Genomic DNA, 7980 nt, shown 5'->3' with positions numbered 1-7980 from the left:
TTATATGTATTGTTTTTAAAATTGTGAGCTTCCTTGCGAACTCATTTTGGGGAAAGGACAGTCATGAATCAATCAATCAAACAAAAAATAAATAAATGGATACACAAATAGCACTTGCAAGCAGGAGAATTGCTAAAGGGCTTAAAAACAGAACACATTATTTCCTTTTTATGGTCAGATTTTATGCAGATTTTTCACAATTATAGAACTGTGTGTTTATACACATTTGAATTGATGCTATCTTTATTTTCAGAAAAATCTATGTGTGGGGGGGAAAAAGCTTCCACTGACATGAAAATACAACAGCAATTTAAAACCCACATCTAATGTAAGAAAAAAGAGTGAGAATGTTCAAGCAATATGTTACTGACTGTGGGTGCATCTACACTGTAGAAATAATGTAGTTTGACATCATGATATGGAATTCTGGGATTTATAGTTTAACAAGGTTTTTTGCCTTCTCTGCCAAAGAGGTGCCTCACAAAACTACAAATTCCAAAATTCTGTAGGATGAAGCCATGGCAATTAAAGTGGTGTTAAACTGCATTATTTCTATGGTGTAGATGCATTCAGTGAGACAGAGAGGAGAAGCAGGAGAATGGAGGCTCAGATAACAGGAGAGGTCAAGGCAGTTATGGGGCTAGGATACTCTGAGCTGCCGCTGGAGTATCCTGGCCAGTGCAGACCTTTGCAAAGGTCAAAATACTGTAATAGCGAGTATACATTTGTGATCTAATGCCTGTTATCCAAGGAGTTTTCTGGATGATATGTTATATGCCAAGTTACTTACCAGTGATTGGATCCAAGAGGAGATTTAACTGCATTCAAACTTTATATCCCATGCTCTTTTTATTCCATTACATTTGGAAGGTATTTAGATAACTGAATGTTTAAACAGTTCTGCAAGGAGGTGATCTATGCTTTGTATTCATGTTGCTCAGGACTTCCTACTGATTACACATGTATGAAAGTGAGGTATGCTTTCTGTGGGAATATCTAAAATTGGTGGGGATTACACATCAATTTTGCTTTGGACTTATTGTATATACTCATGTATAAGTCTAGAAATATTAGTCAAATCATTGACCCCCAAAGTCTGAGTTGACTTGTCTATGGGTCAAAGTAAGTACTGTACTTTAACTCTCATAAAAATAGAAATCATCTCCTGGTGAAATGCAAGAGTGTAATCTTCCTGGAAGCACTAACCTCCCTCTATTCTCTCATCTATCTATCGTTCAGTGTGAACACAAACAGTTATGTCTTCTGCAATTTTGTAAGTTCTTTGGCATTGTTTCATCCTTTAGATCCTTTGTTATATGACCCTAAGTCTTACTCTCAACTTATCCACGGGTTATATCAAAATCCATCATTTAGGCCCCTAAACCTGCTTTCGACATGAGATCGACTTATAGTTGAGTATATAGGGTAATCACTCCACTCTTAGCCCTGTGTATTGCAAGCATGAAGCCCCAAGATCCTTCCCAATTAGGAATTTTGACCCCAGTGTGGCATCAGTGTGGTACAAAATACAAGAAAATAATGCAGAGTAATATTGAAGAGGTTGACATATACATAGTGTGAATTCTGATTTTTTCAGAGGCTGAACTGACAGTTGCATCTAATTACATGCAACTGTGCACTTCACTTAGAGGGGTTGAGTCTAATAGTGCCTGTCTATGAATGGGAAAAATTCTGATTGTGGAAAGTGTTTGATCCATAAAATGACTCTGCCAATAAGGGGGATGTTTTTTTTTTTGTTTGTTTTGTTTTTTACTAATTCCCCAATTTCAGCACCTTCCAAATTGTTCTAGAGAATCCATCCAATTTAGCTGAGCAGAATTTCAGGGAACTGCAGGGAGAGGAGGAGCTAGTGAACACACCTCCCCAGTCCCCTTAACTCAAGTCAAGAGGCTTCTGAATATGTTGATCATGCAGACAAAAATGGCAAGATGATAACAAAGTAAGTTGATAACAAAAAATTTACTACAGGTACATATTGCACTAACAATTATGCTTCAGTGACAGGACTCATACCAAAATTTTGGTAGATGTAGAGGGGAACTGTAATTCACCAAAATTGTACCATGGAGATTTATCCAAGGAAGTAACCTTACGCAGCAAATTTTGGTCTTTAAACACTTTATCATAAAACGTCTCACACCCCATTACACAAATTGTTTTTGACAATCACTATTTCAAACAGGGATCTTCAAGCCATTTTTGCAACCTAATGGCATTTGTCTTGAAAAATGGACAAAATTGAGATTTATATTAAATAGGCGAGACAGTCTGGAAATATGGGGGGGGGGAGAATGGTACAGTCGGCCCTTATGCATGGATTTTTTATACATGGATTCAAGCATCCATGGTTTGAAAATGTTAAAAAAAAGTATAAATTTCAAATAGCAAACCTTGATTTTTCAATTTTTTTTATAAGGGACAGCATTTTGCTATGTCATTATATTTAATGGGACTTGAGCATTCATGGATTTTGTTATCCACAGGGGATCTTGGAACCAAACCCCAGTGTATAACAAGGGTCCACTGTACTGTCTTGTTTAAAACAGTACATATGGTCAGCCTACCTCTGAATAAAAAGCATGAATAGAAAAGGAGCACTGGATAAGTCCAATAGAAACTGGAAGATTTGGGATAGGGTAGGACATTACCTTAAGACTGGAAGGTGTCTCAAGAAACCAGGATGGATGACTAAGGAACTTTCAACTGAGCTAAGTTTTAAACGGAACATGTATAAGAAATGGAAAAAGGGGGAAATCACGAAAAAGGAATTCAAAGAAATAACAGGCATGTGTAGGGGTAAAGTCAGAAAAGCTAAAGCTCAGAATGAACTCAGGCTTGCTAGAGAGGTTAAGAACAATAAAAAGGGCTTTTTTGGATATGTCCGCAGCAAAAGGAAGAAGAAGGAAATGGTAGGGCCACTATGTGGAGAAGATGGCAAAATGCTAACAGAAGACAGAGAAAAGGCAGAATTACTCAAGACCTTCTTTGCCTCAGTCTTCTCAGAAAAGGCAAAGGGTGCTCAACCTGAGGATAATGGAGCAGAGGACAGAATAGGGGAATTTCAGCACAGAATAAGTAAAGAGATAGTAGAGGAATACCTTGTTAATCTAAATGAATTTAAGTCTTGAGGACCAGATGAACTACATCCAAGGGTATTAAAATAACTGGCAAATTTCTCTTCATAAATCAGCTCACATAGAGTACATAGAGTTTGTCTGCAATTTCCTGTGCACTCTCTGAAGCAATTGTGATTTGTGGTAGTAACCAGTGAAATAACAGGATATTGCAAATATGAGTAAAAAGTTCTTGCAGTGGTAGGAAGGAATCCCAGATATCTTTAGTGAAAGGAGCAATGCTATTTGGCTCCTTCTTCTCCTAAATGATCTGGCATTAAGGATAAACATTCAAAAAGCTGAATTTGAGAAGATTATTTCAGACAGTGAAAAGCTAAGCAACTTGTGAATACCTACAAAAGGATCTCTGCAAAAGAAGTAATGGGACAAAATTTGTTGAGTGTAAGTAATTATAAAGTAACACACACTGATGTGAAAAGGAGAGGAAAAAAGAAAAGCAGGAGAGCAAAATGGAGGCTGGCAACAGCTGGTGATTCGGGGCTAGTCTACACATAAGTGTACTATATGAATTGGTGCTCATTTTCACACATTCACATTGGTGATTAACTGTATTCACTTTCCTGTGCAAATTCTTCTCTATTCACATCTCTTCACCCTTCCTCTGCCAAAAATGCTCATTCGTCCAAATGTGTGCAAAACAGATGGCTACATATGCAAAGATGATCATTTCTGCAGATTTCAGCTGATACTCTGGTAAAAACCATGAAGGATTTTTCTACAGAGTTTAAGGATATTTTTTTGGAGGGTGGACACCAAAAGACCAAACTCCTGCAAATCATGTGTATCACCTTCTAGTATCAAATTGATTGGAATAATGAGTATTTTAAACATGTAGACAAGCTCTTGGAAAGAGATTTCAGGAATAGCAGGACAGGATTAGCTGTCATCAACTCAAGATCAGCTTAGAGAAAAGGATAAATAATATTTAGAAGCTGTGCTCCCTGAAGTGCAAAAGACATCTGATTGTCATAGTACTAGTCTTTACTACCTCTCTGTTCCATAAATTAGCTTACTAGCTTTAGAAATTTGTCATCAGGAGATAAATATAGGTTTCATTTGAAGAAATCACATACCTGAGTGCAGTGGTATCACTAGGGTTGGTGTCACCCAGTACAGGAACTCCTGGTGTTACCCCCCCCCCCCATTGACCTCCTTTTGACACACCATACAGAACCCTTAGTAAATGTATTTTTGTACTAATGTTACTTATAAATAATAATTCCCATATATCACTGAATGTAATGGTAATAGTTGTGACATAAACAACTAGCACGATTAAAATTTAAATTACAATATCATACTCACAGCCTAAACACATTCATTTGGATCTGCAGTGACCACAGGCTTCTCAACACACACTGAAGTGAGTCTGGGAGAATTATCCACATCCTGGTCCAATAAATCACAATATGCATAGCCACATATATTCATGGTTACTCTGTTTTTCTCTCTCTACCCCCATTGCATGCAAATATACATATTTCTGAACTCCCCAACCCCCAGCAGCAACTCACAGCAGTGCCACTGTAGAGCGTGGGCTACACACATGCACAAATATTCAAATTTAAATTTTTTAAATTTAGATTTTTAAATTTTTAAATCTCCACTCCCCCCCCCCCCCCCCCCCAGATTGAAGCCTGATCAAATGGTGGGGTTTTGGCTCGAGTCATCCCATATGTCATTTGGAAAGCATATTGTGAAAATTAGGTGAGACCTTTTTATTTGGCCCATGTAGATGCATCTCACGTTTGCCTGCATGAAAGAACTGCAACATAAAAATTCTTTCATGCTGCTTTTTTAATCCACAGAATAAAAAAGAAGCTGATGTTGGGTATCTTGTCAGATTTAAGACCCCAGAAAATGCCCAGCTTAGCTTGTACCATTGAACCCCATTTCAATTAAGCAGAGGCAGTCCTGATTAATCCTTTGTTGTTCCACTTTCTCTGCTGCTTTTAAAATGCCCCAGTTTCTTTCTCCCTTTGTCTTCAGCCAACTTCAACTGCTGAAAATTGTGTTCGAAATGCAAAAGTAGTTTGCCATCAATTAACTCAGCAAGGGGAAGAGAAAGAGGCAGAATTTTGCCCTTCCAAGTAAGATCAATTTAAAGCAAGTTGCTGTAACCTCTCCAATCTTATGTATTCTTCCTCGTCTATAATTTGCCATCTTGACCACATGCTGATGTTGGTTGACCACATGCACATCTGTGTTGAAAGGTATGCAATTCCTCACATTGCTCAACCATGAAAGAAGAGGAACCCTCAGCATTTCAATATTGTTCCCCTCTAGATATTTTCAGAAATTACCATGCCACATATATATCCAGAAAGAAGTAGAAATCATTTTGTCTGTCACCTGATGGGATGGGCAGGTGAGCAGATAGATATGAGGCAGAAACATGCCAAATGGAAACTTATTGTTCTAAACTTTGCACAACCAGGTGCCAAACCAGGATGGGGGGAGTTTTCAGTTGCAATAATTTTGATTCCCCCCATATAAATAATGAATAAGACCTTTATGAGACATTATAGTTGCTTCCTTTCATTCAAAAGTTCATTCAGTTTACCCTCCCACATTTATGAGTAGAATTGCCGGAAATGTGTAGCAAACAGGAAGAGATGATGACATTGAGGTAAAGGAACTTCTGATTAGAAGGAAACCGATATGTTATCTCTAGAGCCAAACACGGCTCTTATTGCAACTGGAAGGATTCAGAGGTAAGATATTTGTTCACACAGCAGTTTCTATTCAGATTACAAATTCTGTGATTTGTAATAACGGAGAGATTATTGAAACAAAAGTTTTTAAAAAATTTTAAATAATCAAAATGATGGTCTTGTTCTTGTTTCTATTAATGGGTACAGTGTATATTTTCTCCCCCTCTCTTGTTTTCTTTTCTGATTTCCTCAGCAAATGACTAATAATTTGTAGAAGGTATTTGCCATTTTTCAGAGATTATTTTGCCCTAGCAATAATTAACATGGTCTAATGAACCAGCATTGTTTACTAATGTTGCAAATTCTGAAGTGAAACCAGGTCTTAGATGCTTTTTGAAGAAACAGTTTCCATCTTTCTCTTCTCCTCAGCAACTACCAATAGTGTTTTAATCTTCATTCACACTGATTTGTTCCTTAGTTTAAATACTATACTCAAACACTGTAGTGCATTGTAGTACTTAGAATTTGAATAGTGGCATGATATTTCATTATATTATAGGCATCTTCATCTTACCATATGAAACCTAACAAGGCAAACATGTCTGTCTGTCTGTCTATCTATCTATCTATCTATCTATCTATCTATCTACCTACCTACTTACTATAGGTGCATTTACACTATAAAAATAATGCACCATTTTCTATACTGTAGCTTCATCCTATGGAATCCTGTTGAGGTACAGTTTCCATCCTGAGCACGATAGGAACTGCAACCAGTTTGTGGCAGGTTGATATAAACAATCTAGGGCCAACTCTATCTGATGTTGTTGAAACTGAATCTGGAAATGTCTTCCTATACATCATGTATTCTGTTACTTAACTACTGCCCTTCCTTTATGCCAGGGTGGGAAATCTTTCAGCACAAGGTCTGGATAAGTTTTTGGGGGGCATGTTCCAATGGCAGAAGATTCCAGAGATATAAAGGTCCTCATCAGCATATAGAGAACCAGTGTGTTGTAGTGGTTTGAGCACTGTGACTGTGACTCTGGGTTTGATTCCCTGCTCAGCCATGGAAACCCACTGCACAAGCTTGATCAAGTCACATACACTCAGGCCCCATTCCCACTAGGCAAAAAAGCGGCTTATTTTGCTGCGATTCTGACTCGGATTCTGAGTCAAATCTGACTCATGGTTCCCATTAAAAACGGGTGCAAAGAGACCCGGGTTTTTTTACCCCTGTTTTCGTTCCCATTGGTATTTTCCCTGTGGTAATTTGAAGCGGGTTATTTTGCTCCCCATTCCCATTGCCCTTCCGGAACCTCTTTTTTTTAAAAAGCAGCTGTCAGTCAAGCGCTTAAGTGCTTGACGTTACAGTCAATCAGTCACTTAGGCACTTTTCCCATGATTCGTGTCCTGGTCCGCGTTATAAGCCAGTGGGAATGGGGCCTCAGCCCCAGAAAACCCCATGATAGGGTCCCCTTAGGGCAGGGGTAGGCAACCTACGGACCGTGGGCCAGATGCGGCCCGGCGAGGCCTTGGGACCGGCCCTGCTGCCGATTGCCGCCGGGGCCTTTGGCCTCTCGCGTGAGGGCAAGGGGCCTTTGGCCTATCAGGAGGAGGCGGGCAAGCGGCGGGCAAGGGGGGCAAGTGGGGGCAAGCGGCGGTCAAGGGGGCAAGTGGCAGGCAAGGGGGGCAAGGGGAGCAATTGTCTATAGAAGCCTCAGAAACATGCATTTATATTAACATTTAAAAAAAAATAGCAAATTTTTTCGCGTGTCTTCCATTTTTAAAAAAAGTGTCCTCCTATTGAAAATTTTGTCCTACATTTATCCCAGTTTATTTATTTATATAATTTTTTAAAAAAATATTTAATTATTTATTTTTTGGCTTTGGCGCCCCAGTTGTCTGAGGGACAGCAACCCAGCCCCCGGCTTAAAAAGGTTGCCTACCCCTGCCTTAGGGTCACCATAACTTGGAAAGGACTTGAAGACACAGAACAACAAAATTGGCATATAATGCTAAACCTAAAGAGAGGCATTTCAGTCGATTAGAACTGAGGACTGGCATGTACATAAAGTGGAAAATTGACAAACCATCAGGGGACACCAAACAGAGTTAGATTTCAGGCATCCAGCACCTGACATTACCTACCACTGATTCATATCATTTGT

The sequence above is a fragment of the Sceloporus occidentalis genome, unplaced genomic scaffold (genome assembly GCF_023333645.1).
Source record: "Sceloporus occidentalis isolate IW3139 unplaced genomic scaffold, rSceOcc1.0.p SCAF_2, whole genome shotgun sequence".
NCBI classification, from domain to species: Eukaryota; Metazoa; Chordata; class Lepidosauria; order Squamata; family Phrynosomatidae; genus Sceloporus; species Sceloporus occidentalis.
Note: the sequence above shows the minus strand (reverse complement) of the source record.